Raw genomic sequence first — 17,929 nt, forward strand, 5'->3', positions numbered from 1 at the left:
CGGGGCGGAGGCCGGGAGGGGGCGGCCGCAGGTAGAAGGGCCACGGGGGCTCCGCCGCCGGGAGTTCTCTCCAGTCTCGGGGCTCCTCTTTCTCCTCAGCCTTTCATCAGAACTTGGAGACGGCGCCCTCTTCCTGCGCCCTCTCCCCCATCCCAGCCTAGACGACCCTTGCGCCCCTGGAGTGGCGACGCTCCCATCCCTGAAACCTGGAGTCCTGAGTTTTTCCTCCGCCGCCGCTACTCATTCCCCGGCCACCCCCAGCTGCCGTCTTGCCCCTCAGCAACCTTTAGGCAGTCCTTGCCCACTCCCCTCCCTGCAGCCCCAGACCCTGCTCGCCCGCCGGGATAACGTAACCACATCCTCCCCCTCCTCCCGGGAGCGCTGCCTCCTGCCGTGCAGCTTCCTCCTCCTCTTAGGTGGGACTTGTGGGTAGGTGGCTGATGGAGGAGGAGGAGAGGAGTTCGGGGGTGCTGCGATCCGCTCTGTGACAGGGAGCGGCTCGGAAAACGCTTGGCGCGTTCCCTCCTGCCACAGGAGGAGCAGCCGGAGCCGGAGGAGGCGTTCGCAGCCTCAGTTGTTGGCGATCCGGATCTAAAGTCCCCGCCAGCCGCACGGAGGTTGCACAGACTGCCAGGAGGCAGTGGGCGTGCGAGGGGGTGTCCCGTGTGTGGACACCGGGCCCTGTTTGGAGGGGGTCCGTGGGGAAGCGGCTCTCTCGGATGGCTTTGGGAGCTTGTTTGAATGCTCAGTGTGAGTGGAGCTAGAAAAGGCTCCTCGTAGTTTCTGTGCTGGTCTGGGTTTCTTTTATCATTCTTTGTTTACATTTGTGAAACTTGTTTGTCTTTGAAATGTAACATGTGTTCTCTTACTGGCCTGCCTCCAGTCCTGGTGATTGGAAAGGTTTGAGAGCAGTTTGGGTCGAAGGCAAGGCCAGTTTCAGCAGTCCTCAGAGCTGGCCTCTGGGATACACTCTCTCCGACTCTGACATTCCGTGAATCTGTTAAAGTTGCCAGGATATTGAACAAACCTGCTTCTCTGTGAAATGCTGGAGTTCACTGAAGTGACTAATGTCTCCAGATTTGCAAAAAGGTGGAGGAAGAAAGGAAAGGCTTGTGTAGCAAGCATGATGAGGTTACATTTTTAAGGCATTTCTGACTAATACACCGTCATGTTTCTCAATTCCCCGGTGCAGGCTTTTGCTTCAATATACCTTTCTGGTGTTTTACACGCATATTCCAACTTTGATGGCCTCTTTGCTTCTATGGATAATAACAGATTTATTTCATTAAAGACGATATTTCATTAAAGACGAGATTAAATAATTATCCTATGGAAATATGTGTGATATAAATATGTGTCCTAGTTACCCTCACAGATTTGATAACATTCACGCCACAGAAAAATGTTGTTCTCTTATGTGATTTCACTTATTTTTTTTTTCTGGTTTGGTTTATTTTGCTTGGACTCTGTGGTTTTGTACACACATCAGTTGTTTTTACTTCCAAGAGGTATTTTGATGAAATCCAAACAACTTGTCATTAATAAGTAATATGTAGCACATAATGATACCATTGTTCACCTGAATTATTCCCAACTTTACTACTTGAAACTTCACGTCTCTTAGTCAAATTTTTGGAAACAAACACGGAAGTATTCGGTGCCGTTTCTTTTCCATTAATTAAGTACTTAGGAAGTTCTGCATTCTCTTCGGTGACACTTCCTAGATGGATTCATTTGTGTAACTGAAAAAAATGATCTTAAGTAGACACAGTATAGTATGCACAAGAAGAGGCAGGCGTTGCCTGTTACGCACAGTTTTGGTTTTTTGCTAGTCATTCATGAGTGTTTCACCTGGAATTAGAAGGCCTCCCTTTGCTTTCTTGGATGCCAGAACATAGTTCCTCTCCACCCTAATATATTACAATGTGTACTCAGGTCAGATAATCTCTAATATTGTGGACATTTTTCTGATGGCTTTAAATTTGAATTGCTATTTTTCAAAAAATGATATCTACTATTGTATTGGCAGCTCAACACTTTTTTTTGTTAGTAATCTACTTAAAACAGCTAATAAATGAAAATGAATAATTAAAATTGATTGAAACTTATTTTGCTATCATTGAAGTAATACTAATTGTAATATATGTATTGTTTTAGATTTGCCTACTGGCTGGGAAGAAGCATATACTTTTGAAGGTGCAAGATACTATATAAAGTGAGTTTTTTGACTTTCTTTTTTTCTTTCGTAAGTAGAATGCTGTGATTACTCCTCAGCTGAATAGTTGTATGCTCAGTCTTGATCATGATTTTCTAAGGTTTATCATATAATGGTGACTGTATTCTTTATTTTGTATAGTATTGGAATTTTGAGAGAAAAAATGGCACTGTTAGTTTTCTAATGTTATTTGCCTGGAATATTCATCGATTCATTGATTTGGAAATTAGATCATTTATGGCCACTTTTAAAAATCATTTTGTATCTTTTTCAGTTTTTTCTTTTGGAATAGTCCAGCTTCATCAGAATATGACTACAATTACCTTTTTTTTTTTTTTTTTTTTTTTGGTGCTTTTGTGTATATTCCTGGGTGATAGAGGATTATACTCTTTGATCATTAGCTATGTGGTACTTAAAGTTTTGATCTTTGATTATCTGTGCTAAAAGATAACAAACAAAAAAAAAACTTAGAGTTACGTGAACATCTTTTTTTTTTAAGTGAACCTTGTTCATATATATTTTAGCCAGGGCTGTTTACAGGCAGCAAAAGTGATGTAAACCTAGGCACAGTTTGGTAAACAATGGTGGTCAGGGAGTAAAAATAGAAATAATTACTGAATATTTCATGAGCAGATATTAGAGCATTGTTTGTATTTTTGCTTCAGTTTATTTAAATATGTCTAAAGTCAAGATGTTTTATTGATAACGTTTGTTTAAAAAAGGCTTTTAATAGAGCTTGAGAGAAAAGATGACCAGTCAGTCCCAACCTTAAAACCAATTCTTTAGAATATTAAACTAATCTCTGTTCAAACTTAATAACTTAGTACTACTTGGAGACAAATACAAAGCTGGAGGTCAACATCATGTAGGAAAAATTTTAATCCCCTAAGGAAAAATGTAGGTGGTTTTTGTCTTTTTGTTTTTAAATTAGAAACTGTTTACCTAAGAGCTTGTTTTTATTGTTTAACCTTATTTGTTGTTTAATTTTAATAAACTGAGACATGAAAGAGAATGCTGAAATACCAAACTTGGTTAAGATTTCGGTTGTTTATTAACAATAACAGATACCTAGCTAAAGTTACCTTTATTTCATTGAGCCTAGAAAGTTATTTTTACTATGCCATTTTTAAGATCGTGTTATATACTTCCAGTAAATTATAATTACCTGTATGGTTCTTTAATCTTTTAGAAAGATACCTATATAAAACATCAAGGCCTTTTTATAAGTATTAGGAATGCTTGCTTTTGGATGAAATAGAGAAAGCAGAAGATACAGGAATGGAATAGTTTCTTGGTATAGTCCTTCTGTGAATATTTTTGGGTGAAATCTTTTATTTGGAGATTATACTATACATTATTAGAAGGCCTAAAAAAATACTTGAGTGAAATGCAGTCATCACATATTTTTCTATTGGTTATTTCCATCCTAAATTAAAGTGAGTTAGTATTGCCACGAAAAGGGATGCTTCTTTTTTTGTCTAGCTAGTAGTATGATATTTGTGAAGAAAAACAGTTTTTTCATTTCAGGTCATTCATTCAATGTAATTTTGACTACTGTACGTTAAGCCTAGCTCATTTTACAAAAACAGAGGTAACATTTGAATTTTCAATAAAATTCTAATTTCTTTGCATGCATTCTTGGATGAATGTTTATTTGACAGTACAAAATCTTACTCTGTGTGGGCTGAGTATGTATGTTTTAATTTAGAACTAAGCTGTTAGGAAGACATTGAGTGAGTTTCTTTTGTTTTACGAGCCGTTTTGATTAGGTTTTCTTTTATGTTTACTTAAACAAATTAGAAATTTATTTGAGTGCCATGTCTAATGCCTAAGTAGGTTTATCTGGAAAATTAAGACAGTATTAAGAAAGCTGTAATAATTTTACTTTAAAGACATTTTTAAACTTGTAGGTTTTAATCATTTTGGTATTCATAGGCAATAATTGTGTCCAAAAGTAGCAATAAATAATTTATAATATTATGAAAGTAATTTCTCCTAAAATTGAGCATAGTGTAGCGTATCACTCATTAAACTTTAAAAAAAATAACCATTGACAAATGTATGATGTACTGAATGTTAGGTGCTACTGCTTTATTTTTCTGGGTTATGTCAGAAGATTAATTTCTGTTAAGATTAGTTAAATCCCTAATGTACGCTGTAATTTCCTAGAAACTTTTTACTTGTTTGTATTGTTACTTATCATTCTAATAGGATAGAGGTACTACTTTTATCTTAAACTTTACAATTTAGAGTACCTTCACATACATTATTCATTCATGAAGTAGTCAGAATTACTACTTCCATTGTCACACACCTAATAAAACAGCAGAAACATGCCTTTGGAACTTATAGTTTGCAAAGACAGCAGGATGAGAAACCCCAGGAACATAAACTATATTTAGAATATTCAGAGTAGAGGAAAAGATAGGAGTCTAAAGTAGCAAGCAAAGTGCTTAGTGTTGGTGGCTATAGTTTTTCATTGTCGTTTCTTTCTCAGATGAAGAAAGGTGGTTACTGATCAAATTGTATGTAAAGGAGGTTACAGGGTTATCAGGGTGGAGTTTGTTCACATGGGAAGTGGAAAGACAGGAAGGGCAATGAAAGACATGTCAGCCCTTTGACTATTCCTGATCCTGTGTTCTGGAAAGTTCTTACAGCAAGAAGGGAGACCTAAATAATATGAGTTGTTTCTACTTCCGTTGTGAAGTGAAATACGTGTAACTCTTAAATTATTCCTCTCCGGAACAAATGTTGTCGGTGTTAAAAATGGCAGGTTACCAGAAAGAATTTATCTCTGGATTATATTTTGCTATTGACAATTGCATCTCTGTAGGTGGTAAGAGAAGGAGAAGATTGTAGTGGGGAAGTCATAGGAACTAAACTGTGGTCTTACCTTCTTATCGACTTTGTAGCGCAGTCTTCACATCTTTAAATTAGGCTACCTGGAAAAGATAACCTCTAAATTCCATTTCTGAATTTCTTTGAATTTTATCCTGTTCTGGGATTTATAATATTCTGTAAAACAGGGAACTCTCAGTGCCAAGAAGAGATGATGCTGGAAGTATGGAAAGCTAGGTTTTCTATCCTTCTTAACTATTTTATCCTCTCTCTTTAAGCTTTGAGTAGACAACTACAGATAAGTATGAAGTATGTAGTGCCAGAGTTGTGTGTACTTTCTTCTGCTGCTTTTTGTGCTTACGTTTCCTTGTAAAATGTTTGTATACATATCTTCATGTAAACAGATAGTATTGCTATTGTCAGCAAGGGACCTGATCCGAGTAAGAGTTGTATAGGTTTGAGTTAGATAATCAGTTTATTTTATACACTTTGAAATTCATTCTTTAATTCAAGTTTGCAGCTAGATAAAAAAATACGTAATATAGAGAATATATTTTCCTTTACATCCATTTGGCCAAAAAACAGTAAAATATGAAAAATCTTACTTGTTTATTATTTTTTTTTTTTTTGAGAGATTTTCACTCTGTATTACAGGCATGAGCCACCATGCCCAGTCCCCACAACTAGATTCTAAACCAGTGAGTACTTTAATCAGTAAACTATGAAAAATCTTACTTGTTTATTATTTTTTTTTTTTTGAGAGGGATTTCACTCTGTCGTCCAGGCTGGAGTGTGGGGGCTCCATCACAACACACTACAGCCTCGACCTCCTGGGCTTAAGTGATCCTCCCACCTCAGCCTCCCGAGTAAGTGGGACCACAAGTGTGTACCACCATGCCTGGCTAATTTTACTGACTGATTGATTGATTGATTGAGACAGGGTCTTCCTATGTTGCCCAGCATGATCTTGAACTCCTAGGCTCACGCAATCCTCCTGCCTTGGTCCCCCAAAATGTTGGAATTACAGGCATGAGCCATGGTACCTGGCCAGAAATCTTTATCTTTAAAGATATTTAATTCTTTTTTTCTGAGTAAAGTAATTTTTCTGTATACCTTAAGCTAGCCAGCCTCTTAATTATGTTACTGTGTGTTTGTGTGTGTAAATACAGACAGTTTGAGTTTGATTATTGAATTTCCATATTGTTTTTATAACTTAATTTATGGTGTTATCTTTATGAAGAATGCTGAAAATTAACATGAAGTGAATTTTATAATTTATGAGGTGTGGCTTTAAATATTCCGTATTCTTAACTAGAAAGCAAATAACTTAGCCCATAAAGCACAGAAGAAAATCTTACACATTTGAGTTATAAAGCTTTCTGCTTACTCCTTGAAAATATTGCTTAATGATTCTGTAATGACAGGCCATGGTAACTTAAAATGGTTGTGTTATTTACTATTCCTTTGTGCTTCAAAGTTTTCATATGGTTAACTTAGAGTGCCAAGTAAATCTTAAGGCTCTCTGAGTAGTGAGAAACTTTATTCTGATTATTTAAAGGTCATTGTAGGATTGGGGATCAAAACAATATTTGCAGGGTATAAAACTATGCAAATTTTGTAAGGTTATGTTTCCATACTGCTTTTTTTTAACTTAAAATTCTAAGTTCTGGAAATTGAACTTAGATATGCAAACAGAGCATGAGGTTTTGTTTCAATATCTGCAATAGCTGAATCTAATGTATGCTAATTCCAAACTTACCAAAACTAGGGTTGCAAGTGAGGAGAAAAATCTGTTTCTTCAGATTTTCACAGTTCAGAATATGAATGAAGATGGGGAATCTAGCATAACTACCATAAAAAACATTAGAATATATTAACTATATATTTGATACTTAAAGTTGTTTTATACTTTACTTTTTTTTTTTTTTTTTTGGAGACGGAGTTTCACTCTTGACGGAGTTGCCCAGGCTGGCATGATCTCAGCTCACTGCAACCTCCACCTCCCAGGTTCAAGCAATTCTCCTGCCTCAGCCTCCCAAGTAGCTGGGATTACAGGTGCCCGCCACCACGCCCAGCTAATTTTTTGTTTTTTTAGTGGAGACAGGGTTTCGCCATGTTGGCCAGGCTGATCTCGAACTCCTAACGTCAAGTGATCCACCCACCTCGGCCTCCCAAAGTGCTGGGATTACCACTACGCCTGGCCAAAAACTGTTTTGTAGTTTCTGTAATATTATAACCAAATTTTGATTACTAGAGCTACATAAGGCTTTGGAACACTTTGTGGGCATTATATTTCTTTTCCATATTTATAAGAAAAGAGGTTTGGGCTGTTAATATGTGATTCCTTACATGTATGAAGCACTTTATGCTGATTCATTAGATATAAAACAACTACGAACTATGATCTCAGCTTTCAAGGAGTTTGTAGTGTAGAGAGAAATATGCAGTATATTAAAACAGGGAGGTGGTGTGGGGAACATAGACTTATTTAGTGCTAGGCACTTCAGCATAGCATTAAATTCCTATAATCCTCGCAGTAGCTTTTTTGTTGTTGTTGTTGTCTCTTTCCTTTTCAAGTTGGGGTGTCAGGACTTCCAGCCTCAGTAGACTTTGTCGTGGAATTCTTTTTTATTTTAGCCCCAGGACCACTGCTCAGGGCCAGGTTTGCTCAATTTCCTCCTTGTATTTCCTGTGATATAGTATAATGCCCAGCATCTAGTCAGCCTCTAAAGAAGTGGTATCTGGGATGATAATGATGCTGGCTCCTGGTTATTTAAGGAGTTAATCAAGATGGAGAAAGAAGAATCCCCACAACTCAAGTGGTTGCATTTTAAGAACACTTTCTAGATTTGTCAAGGGATTTTTTTCTTCCCTAATCTGTATAGACCCCTTCGTTTCTTCTTATTCTCAAAGCTGGCCTATATTTAGGAAGCAGGAGGATGTGATCCATACAAAAAGACAGAAAGTATTGAAGAGTTGAATAGTTGATGGCCTGGAGACAGGGCTTTACGTAGGACCTTTCTGTCCTATACAAGATGGAATTTCTTTGTATTTGTTAGCAGATGCTGTTTTATTGTGACCATTTCATTTTTTTAAATAACAGATAAATATAAGATGAAATTAAGGGTGAAAAGTTATGTGTATATGCAAGTTAAAGTTAAAGGTGTAAAAAAATGATACTAGGCCAGGCGCAGTGGCTCATGCCTGTAATCCCAGCACCTTGGGAGGCCAAGGCGGGCAGATCACTTGAAGTCAGGAGTTTGAGACCAACCTGGCCAATGTGGTGAAACCCCATCTCTACTAAAAATACAAAAATTAGGCAGGCTTGGTGGCAGGCGCCTGTAGTCCCAGCTACTTGGGAGACTGAGGCAGGAGAATCGCTTGAACCCAGGAGGCAGAGGTTGCAGTGAGCCGAGATCACGCCGCTGCACTCCAGCCTGGGTGACAGAGTAAGACTCCATCTCAAACAAACAAACAAAAACAAAACAAAACAAAATAATAATGATGCTAGTTTGAGTTGTGAGAATTCAGAGGAGGAAGAGGCAGCCTCGGCTGGGCTGTCCTGGAAGAACTTGAAGAGGTGGGAGTTGAGCTAGGCCTGAGGGTATGGATGGGATTCACTTTCAGATGGGTTGATAAGACTGGCAGGATACATTCGTGGGGGTGGGCACATGTATAATATGTGAATATGTGTAATGAGCAATGCTAACTATGCTTGTTAGTGATGGTTCTGTAGAAAATGCTAGGATGATGGGAGATGAGTCTAGGAATGCTCTTTGGAACCATACTGTGTCTGGGCTTTGAATGTCAGGCTGAGGTTTTTATTTTCTGGGCAAGCCTTTGCAGATGTATTTTAGTATAGGGTTAATTATACAACATGAAGGTTTTTAGGGAGATTTTAATATAGGCAGCATGGATTGGACAGGAGCAAACCTGGGAATCAAGGGGAGCATTTCTGAGTCTGTTGCCATAATTGGGTAGTTACTTGAACCAAGTTTGTGGCAGCAGGAATGGAAAGAGGCCATTGATCAAAGATGTTAAAGAGGAGTTGACAGGCCTTGGGAGTCTTGCTGGGCAAGGAGGTTAACAGAAAAAAAGAGGTCAAAAGCTACTCAAAGCCTTTGTGTCTGAATGGCTACAAGAATGATGATGAGACCCTTGACCGGAATAAAGGAGTAGGTGTGGGAGGGGGAGCCCCAGGTGGACATGTTAATGGTGGTTTGGTTTTTGAGCTGTTTGAGAGGACATAGCATTTTAGGTGGCTAAAATCCGACTTTCACAAAGGACTCCTGACATTATCTTCTTACTCCCCTCATAAAAAGCAAACACAACCCACTTCCTTATCCTATCTCAGCTACCTAAATGACTATCTACCTATTTATAGATTCAGGCTGGGAATTTCATATTCATCCATCTAATTATTCATTCAACAAATGCTTATTGAATATTTTCTGTGTGCCAAGTGCTTTAAGCTTTATGAATGAAACAGACATGGACACTACTCTTAAGAACTTTGTCGTTGAATTAGTGGGGGAGCTAGTAATACAATGATCATACAAATATATATGATAGACTGTCATAAATGCTATGAAGAATATCTAATGTTTTGACTACATATATTGAAAGGCGTTAGCCCATTGTGGGGGTTACTGGGAGAGGCCTTTCTCACAGTTAAGCTCTGAACCCCTGCAGAGTGGATCAGAATAGAGCAGTGTAAAGTCACTGGAAAGATGAAGAATAAATAGCCTCCTCGTCGTGAGATTGGACCACAACCTAAGTGAAAGCATTGCCATATCTAGAGAGAGACTTGGGGGATGGGTTGGTATGGTATGGCAATTTATACAAAGGAGAAAGCTGCTGCAGAAGCTGCTCTTCATCATCCACTAGATAACAATGTTTAGCCAACTGATTTTAATGATTTTCTGAGTCCCAGTGGCAAGGTCTTCCAATTAGTCACTCACTCATGTATTCTTTCAATTCTCTTGAATACATTTTGAACTCATAGTTGTGTGCCTTAGTGATTAGTATATATCAGTAAATGAAATAAACCAAAAAATTCTGCACGTCTGGGGAGTGGAATGATGGGGGAGAGAATGTCAGATAAAGTAAACAATAAATAAGTACATTTTATAGTGTGTTAGACTACACTTAAATCCTCTAAGGAAAAAGTCTACTTTTTAAGTCTACTTTGTTTTCAGGAAAACAAGGAAATACTATATTACTGAAGTCTGTACTATCGTGATTAGTATGCAAGAAGTGAATGTAGACTAAATGTTAAAATACTGAAATCAGTGGGGTCCAGTAGAAACCCAAAAGAAATAAAGTGGTCCTCATGAGGTACAGATGATAGACATTTCAGAGCCACTGTAGGAACATCTTGGCCACTAAGGAATGTCCTCTGAACTACTTAGGAATTCTCCAAAGTGGCCAGGAAGCCACCCACACCCAAGAGAATCTTTCGGACTATTAGTTCTCTGAAGGCAGAGGTAGTCTTATACTGTAGCCGTCTTTATGCTTCCAGTGCGTGGAACGTAATAGACAATTAAGTGTTTGAAATGAAGCTCTAAAACAAATCATAAGAAAAGCAAGCCTCTTTACCTAAATCTGAACATCCCAGGGCATTTTTTTCTTCTCATTTGTCATCTAGTCACAACTCTTGTTTTTGTAAACGTCACTGACCCAAAGCCAACTAGTATAAGCAAAAAGGAAACTATTTCTTTTTTTTTTTTTGAAGACAGTCTCTGTTGCCCAGGCTGGAGTGCAATGACTCAATCTCGGTTCACTGCAACCTCTGCCTCCTGGGTTCAAGTGATTCTCCTGCTTCAGCCTCCCAAGTAGCTGGGATTACAGGTGTCTGCCTCTACGCCCGGCTAATTTTTTTGTATTTTTAGTAGAGATGGGAGTTTCACCGTGTTTGGCCAGGCTGGTCTCCAACTCCTGACCTCAGGTGATCCACCTGCCTTGGCCTTCTAAAGTGCTGGGATTATATTATAGGCATAAGCCACCGTGCCCAGCCAGGAAACTGTTTTCACACTAATTTCAAGAGTGACGCAAGAAAATTCTTCAAGGCTCTTCCTCACCTGCTTTTTTTTTTCCCCCACAGAAAGCTTCTCTTTAACCAGAAAAATGGTTACATGCTGCCCCAAATTATACCCGTTTAGCTTTTTAACCTAAAATGTAAGTTTTTTTGTCTAGTTGCAAATAAAAAAATCTTGGACAAGGACTTTTGACTACCTTGGATCACATGCCTGTTTCTAGAATAGATACTGGCCTGCTGGTCTTCAGTCATTGTCTGTCCTTAGCTAGAGCCAAGGCCCTAATATTGGCAAGCCATCCAGAAACATCTAGTTAGAGAGAAAGGCCCAGTTCATCACTGGAAGTCAAGATATGAAAGACTGGAGATCAGAGGTCTTCTTATAATACAGTGTAAAATGCCTAAAGGCCAGGGAGACAATGAATCTGAGCATCTGTAAACTTCTGAGAAAAGAAGTAATGGTACCAGTGATATTCAAGGAAGCCTTTTGCCTTGCGTTGCAGAAGAAATAGTTGAAGTTGTTCAGGATGGTTCAGGCCAGGACCAGGGAGGATTAAGAGAAAGTGCTGAATTTTGAGGAAGAATGAGTAGAAGCCAGTCTTAGATTGGCTGTCCTGAGCAAGTGAGTTTGAAGAAACCAATATAGCACAAGTGGCAATAGAACTTCACTGTGGTGGAAACCTCACCCTGCTATGTGAGGCCAGGGATTCTCGTTGGTGCTTCTGAAATTACTGGCCACTTGAAGAGTAATTCCTAGACAGTGTCACTGCTTGAGTAATGTTGCCAATGCTTGCTTGCTATGATGCTGTCTACCTGGGGAATGGTTTTTGTTCCCTATCCCTTCCAAGTAACTTGGATTCTTTACATATATTGTTTCTTTGAATAGATATGCTCTAAAAAGTTTGCCTCTGAGGTGAAAATTCCAAATTTTGCTAAAGTGGTTGAAGTTGCATATTGTTCAATGTTAAGGCCAGGTGCAGTGGCTCACACCTGTAATCCCAACACTTTGGGAGGCCGAGGCAGGAGGATTCTTTGAAGCCAGGAGTTCAAGACCAGCCTGCGTAACATAGTGTGACCCCCTGATCTCTACCAAAAAACAATGTTTTTTTAAATTAGCTGGTCATGGTGGTGTACCCCTGTAGTCCTGGTTACCCAGGAGGGTGAGGCAGAAGGATTGCTTGAGCCCAGGAACTCAAAGCAGAGGTGAGCTATGATCATGCCACTGCACTTCAGCCTGGGCAACTGAGCGAGACACTATCTCTAAAACAATTTTTTTCAAAGTTATTCAACATAAAATATAAAACTCAGTAAAACAGGGCAGTATGACAAAATTTTGAAAAGAAATAAAGAAGTCCTTGCCCAATTTTCACAATATAAAGAAATTATATAACATGTTAAAATTAATGTGAATTTTTTCTCTGTGGAAAATTCATCCGTATCTATTTTGAAAAAGCTATTCTGTTCTATCACAATATAGATATAGTCTGATAGCAATAGCTTTTTAGTGTATATATGTAAGGTATACATGTTTTGATGTACGTAATGAAATGGTTACAGTAGTCAAGCACATTAACATATCCACCTATAATCTACTCGATCAGCAAATTTCCAGTATCCAATACATTATCTCAGTCTCTACTGTAGTCTCTAAATTTATTCGTCCTCTATAACTGCAACTCTACTCACTTTGATCTGCATATTCCCATCCCCCCTCATTTCTACTCTTGTTTTTATGTGTTTTACTTTAAAATTTTTTTTAGCTTCTACATGTAAGATCATGCAGTATTTTTCTTTCTGTCTGGTTTATTTCACTTAATATAATGTCCAGTTCTATCTATGTTGTCACAAAAGGCAGGGTCTTATTTTTTACAAGAATATGATGAATAATATTCCATCATATTTTCTTTATCCATTCATCTCTTGATGGACCTGTAGGTTGTTATTACCTTCTTTTGGCTATTGTCAGTAATGCTGCAGTGAACATGGGAGCGCAGATGTTCCTATGAGGTGACAATTTCATTTCTTTTGGGTATACACCCAGAAGTGGGATTGTAGAGCATATATGGTAGTTCTATTTTTGATTTCTTAAGGAACCTCCATACTGTTTGCCATAATGGCTGTACTATTTTATGTTCCTACCAACAATGTACAAGGATTTCCTTTTTTCTGCACCTTGCAGGCACTTGCTTGATGGCATTTTTTTTAAAAAGTTAGTAAAGAAATACCACAGAATGATTCCGAATCAAATAATAAAAGTGTACGTTTAGTGTATATGCTTCTTTTTAACCTGTTTTATAATGGTAAGTTTTTTTTCTTATAGAAGCAATTCATTTTTATGATAGAACATTTGGAAAATACTAAGGAGTATAAAGACGGAGTAAATAAAAATCATTCACATTCCTGTTATGCAGAGACAATTTCTACTAATATTTTGGCAGGTTTGCATAATTACATATGCAAACCTTATTGTGTACAATTATATGCATACATGCTGCATATATAATTATGTATTGTATATGCATAATATATGCATGTATTATATACAATTATACATGCAATTATGCACAATTATGTTTGCAGCACATATGCGCATATTATGCATATATAATGTTTCACATTGACAGTTATAAGTATTTTTTTTAAAGATTTGAGTCTTATTGCTATAAATAATACTGTGTCAAATCCTGTTTTCATTAGCTGTGTTAGTATCCTTATATCATTATATATTTATTCAGTAGATTTTTAATAACTTTGATGTTCTGTCTTAGGAATACATGGTATTTAGTCCTCCACTTCCAGGTGGCTTTGTTGTTTGTGAGTTTTTGCTGTGAGAAAAATTTTTATATGAATACTCTTGAATGCATGTCTATTTTATAGAATTGGAATTGAGAAAATACATGAGCTTTTTAGATGGTTCATTACTTAACATTTGCCAAATTGCCCTTTAGAAAATTTGTGCAGATTTGTTCTCACTTGAGAACATATGAGAATGTATGAAAGTGCCTTCATTTCTCCATAACTGCAATAAGTGCTTCTGATTGAATAGATGAAATTTAAAAGGTAACTGATAGAGAGTCTGTGTGGATTATTACTAGAGATTCAGATGGTTTGAAACACAGATTAGTCCTTCAGTTATGCATGTCTACATAAAGAACTACCCCAGAACTCAGTGGCTTAAAACAATGATGATTTCCAATTTCTCACTTTTCTTTGAGTTGACTAGGCTCAGCTGTGCTGGTCTTCAGTTCCATGCAGTATATATAACTGAGGTCATGGGTCTGGAACAAACACCAGCGTCTCTCCTCGTGGCCTCTCATCAGTTAGTCTGTCTCAAGTTTTCTTTATGGCGTGGCAGTTGGCTTCTAAGAGGAATTATCCTAGGAGAACAGACCACAGTTTTCAGGCACTTATAAAACTTCTGCTTGTATCATGCTTGCCCATGTGGTCCTGGTTGATGTAAGTCAAAGTCAGAAGTGGGAGGAGAGCTGCACAGGGGTGCAAATACACGGAGTGTGGGACATAATGTAATGGACAACCAGAATGATAAATTAAGTTTCAGCCAGCATTGCAACTCTGTTTAGTGATAGCTGTTTGAAGTACTGTATTCAGAAGAATTTGGAGACCAACTTCTGGATCAGTGGGAAAGCATATTGTGATAAGCTAGTGACATACGCAGGGATTTAGGTGAGGAAGTGGATATACTGGTGTATTTACCATTACTAATTTAATGTCTGTTAATTTTATCATAAAGTCACAAACTTAGAAAATCAAAGGAAGTCATGAACTTGAATGCTAGCCCAAATACTTTAAAACCATTTGAATACCTGAGTAAACTGACTCTTAAACTTCAGTTTATCCCAGTTTCACATTGACAGTTAATATAGTTGGTAGTAAAAGATATAAATAATTGGTATCTTAAGACTATATTACTTTGCACAATACCCATGTTTTACACCAGGACTGCTGTTTCCCACTGATGAATGACACAACTGTAGCAGAGTTCAAACATGAGGATCAAAGTACCTATGCTAGTGATCAAGATAGTAGTGCCTTGGGTTATATGAGTGTGTAGACAGATATCTCACATACGTATGTATTTGTGTGAAGGGTGTGTCTGAGAGAGAGAGAGGAGGGAGAGAGACAGAGATTTTATGTTCTTGACTGAACTGTCAATTTGACTTTTGGATTAACTCTATGATTGTTAGGAGTTATTATCAGTGGCAGTATTTGGATAAGAGTAGCACTATAGCCCTCTGCCTTCCAAGAGGACTTATAGGAAGATATTCCTACTCCTTAATGCAGTAGCGTAAAGTTCTCTTTTATGATTTTTCCCTTCTACCCCATACTCTGCTCCCCACGAGGTTGTAATAAGTATCAGTAGTTTAGGGTCCATTCTTCTGCCCTTCTTTCTTTGCATGTACATACTTATATATATGTAAATTTTTTAACAAGAATGAAATTGTCCTATATGTACTCTTCTTTAACTTTTTATATAATAAATATCTTAGGTCTTTTCATAGTACTGGTTGAAGGTCAGTACCATTCTTTCAATAACTGTAAAACGTGCCTTAATGGTTTTGTTATACTCCTGTTGTTGGACGTTGAGGTTTTTTCCTATTTCCGCCCCCCACCCCCACCCAATTCCTAGAAGTGTGATAGTGAACAAATTTAAACATAATCTTTGTGGTCACATGCAAATATTTTTATAAAATAGCTGTTAGATGTAGAATTGTTGAAATAGGCTGTATTTATAGTTTAGCTTTGGTAAGTTGTAGTAAGATCCTGCTTAATAAGTCTGTAGAGCTGCAAAAAACCTACAGAAGTAATAATATGACACATTGTGCAAAACTGCATAATGATTCAAAAAGCCCCAAATGACAATACATTCACTTCTTAAACTCCTTTGAGAATTAGGGTTGGCCAAATCATGGGAGACATTTGCCAATCACATTCAGATTAATTTCTGGTTTTCCTATTTGGTTTACTGTTAGGCAACTTTCTTCCAAAAAGTCTTATTTATTTATCCTTACTTGTCTCCTTGCCAGCACTTGGTATTACTGTAGTTAAGTTTTGGCTAGTACAATGGGCAAAAATGGTATCTTCTTGTTTGAATTTACATGCTCCTGATTTCAGCCATGCGTGGCATCCTTTTCAATATTTATTGCCCATTTGAATCTCTTCTGTAAATTTCCTGTTTCAGATATTTTCTGTGTTTTTCTATTGAGTTATTTTTCTTAGTGATTTATGTTAGGTATTTATTTGTATTTTTGATGTCTAAGGCCAGTTAGCTTAGTAGACATCTCGAAAATATTTTGGTTGTGCACTCCTACAAATAAAAAGTTTTTGAGTATACACCCTCAAGTATGAATATTATACATGTATTTGTTTAGAAATTATATACATGTATTACTGTAGTCTGTGTCTTACATATTAGTAAAACTGTATTTTCTTATTTTTATTTAAAACTAAGTGTAAACAGAGGTACTAAATATTTTCTCCTGCAACCCAGTGGAAAGCCCAGTGTGCACCCACTTAGGCAGTTAGGAGTTAGTGTGCACCCACTTAGGCAGTTAGAACATAATATACCTTCGACCAGTTAAAGTTGCCAATAGGAATATGCTCTCTGTTTTGTGACCACAAAGTACATCTTCACAAGCCTGTGGGCACTAAGAATTGTGAAGTGGAAAGTAGCAATGGGTTAGACTTTGACTCTCTTACCTTAGTTAGCTGTATTACTTTGATAAAATTGATACTGTTATATACCAGTTTTCTCTCACATAAAATGGAGGGGATAATTCTTGTCTTGACCATTTTATAGACTTATAATGCTGTGAGTTAATTTATATGAACAAACTTTGAAAAGCTGTGAAACATTAAGTAAAGAGGTAAAATACGTAGGTATATGTTTTCCAAGTTTATGCCATTGGGATTCAAAGAGAATATGCCTCAATGTCATTTATGCTGAAAAACAACTTAAAATGCATGGCCTGCTCATAGTGGTTTAGAAATGTGATCATTTAATCTTCCTCTCAAATAGATTTTACACCTCTTGAAAGTAGGAGCTGTTACACATAAGTCAATGAGTATTTGTTGACAGTATAGCATTCACTTAATAATATATGTATTTCTTTTTTCTATTTAAGAAAGCCTTGTGACTTAGGAATTAGAAATCAGTTTCTTTGTGAAATGCCTAGACCGTGGTACTAAGGAGAGCTTTCCTTAAAGAGAAAGTTTAGAGCTGCAGATAAAAGGCAGGACTTAGCTTCAATATGTTCTACAGGAATGAAGAATTCAGGGTGTTGGTAACGTTAGGGACACTTACATAGCTGAGTGGAAATGAAGTATGAGGAGGCAATACTAAAGGCAGTATGTGATATAGTATACCCAGGAGTGACTATGAAAACACAACTTTGAATGAAGTTGAAGTTGTTGCTGCTGTTTGAAAAACATATTTTGTAGTTTCTTTTTTTTTTGGAAATGAATGAATTTAACTGCAGAATGACTTATTATCAGTAAAGGGGAATAGTGGAGAGAGAAGTAAAAGAAATGAATGCCTCATCATTAATAAGAAGGAATAAGAAAACTGGGATTGCACCAGGCGCGGTGGCTGAAGCCTGTAATCCCAGCACTTTGGGAGGCCAAGGCGGGCGGATCACGAGGTCAGGAGATCCAGACCATCCTGGCTAACATGGTGAAACCCTGTCTCTACTAAAAATACAAAAAAATTTGCCGGGTGTGGTGGCTGGTGCCTGTTGTCCCAGCTACTCGGGAGGCTGAGGCAGGAGAATGGTGTGAACCCAGGAGGCGGAGCTTGCAGTGAGCCGAGATTGTGCCACTGCACT

The 17,929-nt window shown here is 37.6% G+C and overlaps 1 long non-coding RNA gene across 1 annotated transcript in view; it reads left to right on the top strand.

The window, feature by feature from the left end:
* The first annotated feature begins 2,155 nt into the window (after positions 1 to 2,155).
* The window catches only part of LOC105536174, a 73,488-nt gene continuing 57,714 nt past the window's right edge, over positions 2,156 to 17,929 (top strand). The window contains exon 1 of the long non-coding RNA XR_001005551.1: positions 2,156 to 2,215. This is a non-coding gene — a long non-coding RNA (uncharacterized LOC105536174). The remainder of the gene's footprint in view (positions 2,216 to 17,929) is intronic.

The sequence above is a fragment of the Mandrillus leucophaeus genome, unplaced genomic scaffold (genome assembly GCF_000951045.1).
Source record: "Mandrillus leucophaeus isolate KB7577 unplaced genomic scaffold, Mleu.le_1.0 Scaffold156, whole genome shotgun sequence".
Classification (NCBI taxonomy): Eukaryota; Metazoa; Chordata; class Mammalia; order Primates; family Cercopithecidae; genus Mandrillus; species Mandrillus leucophaeus.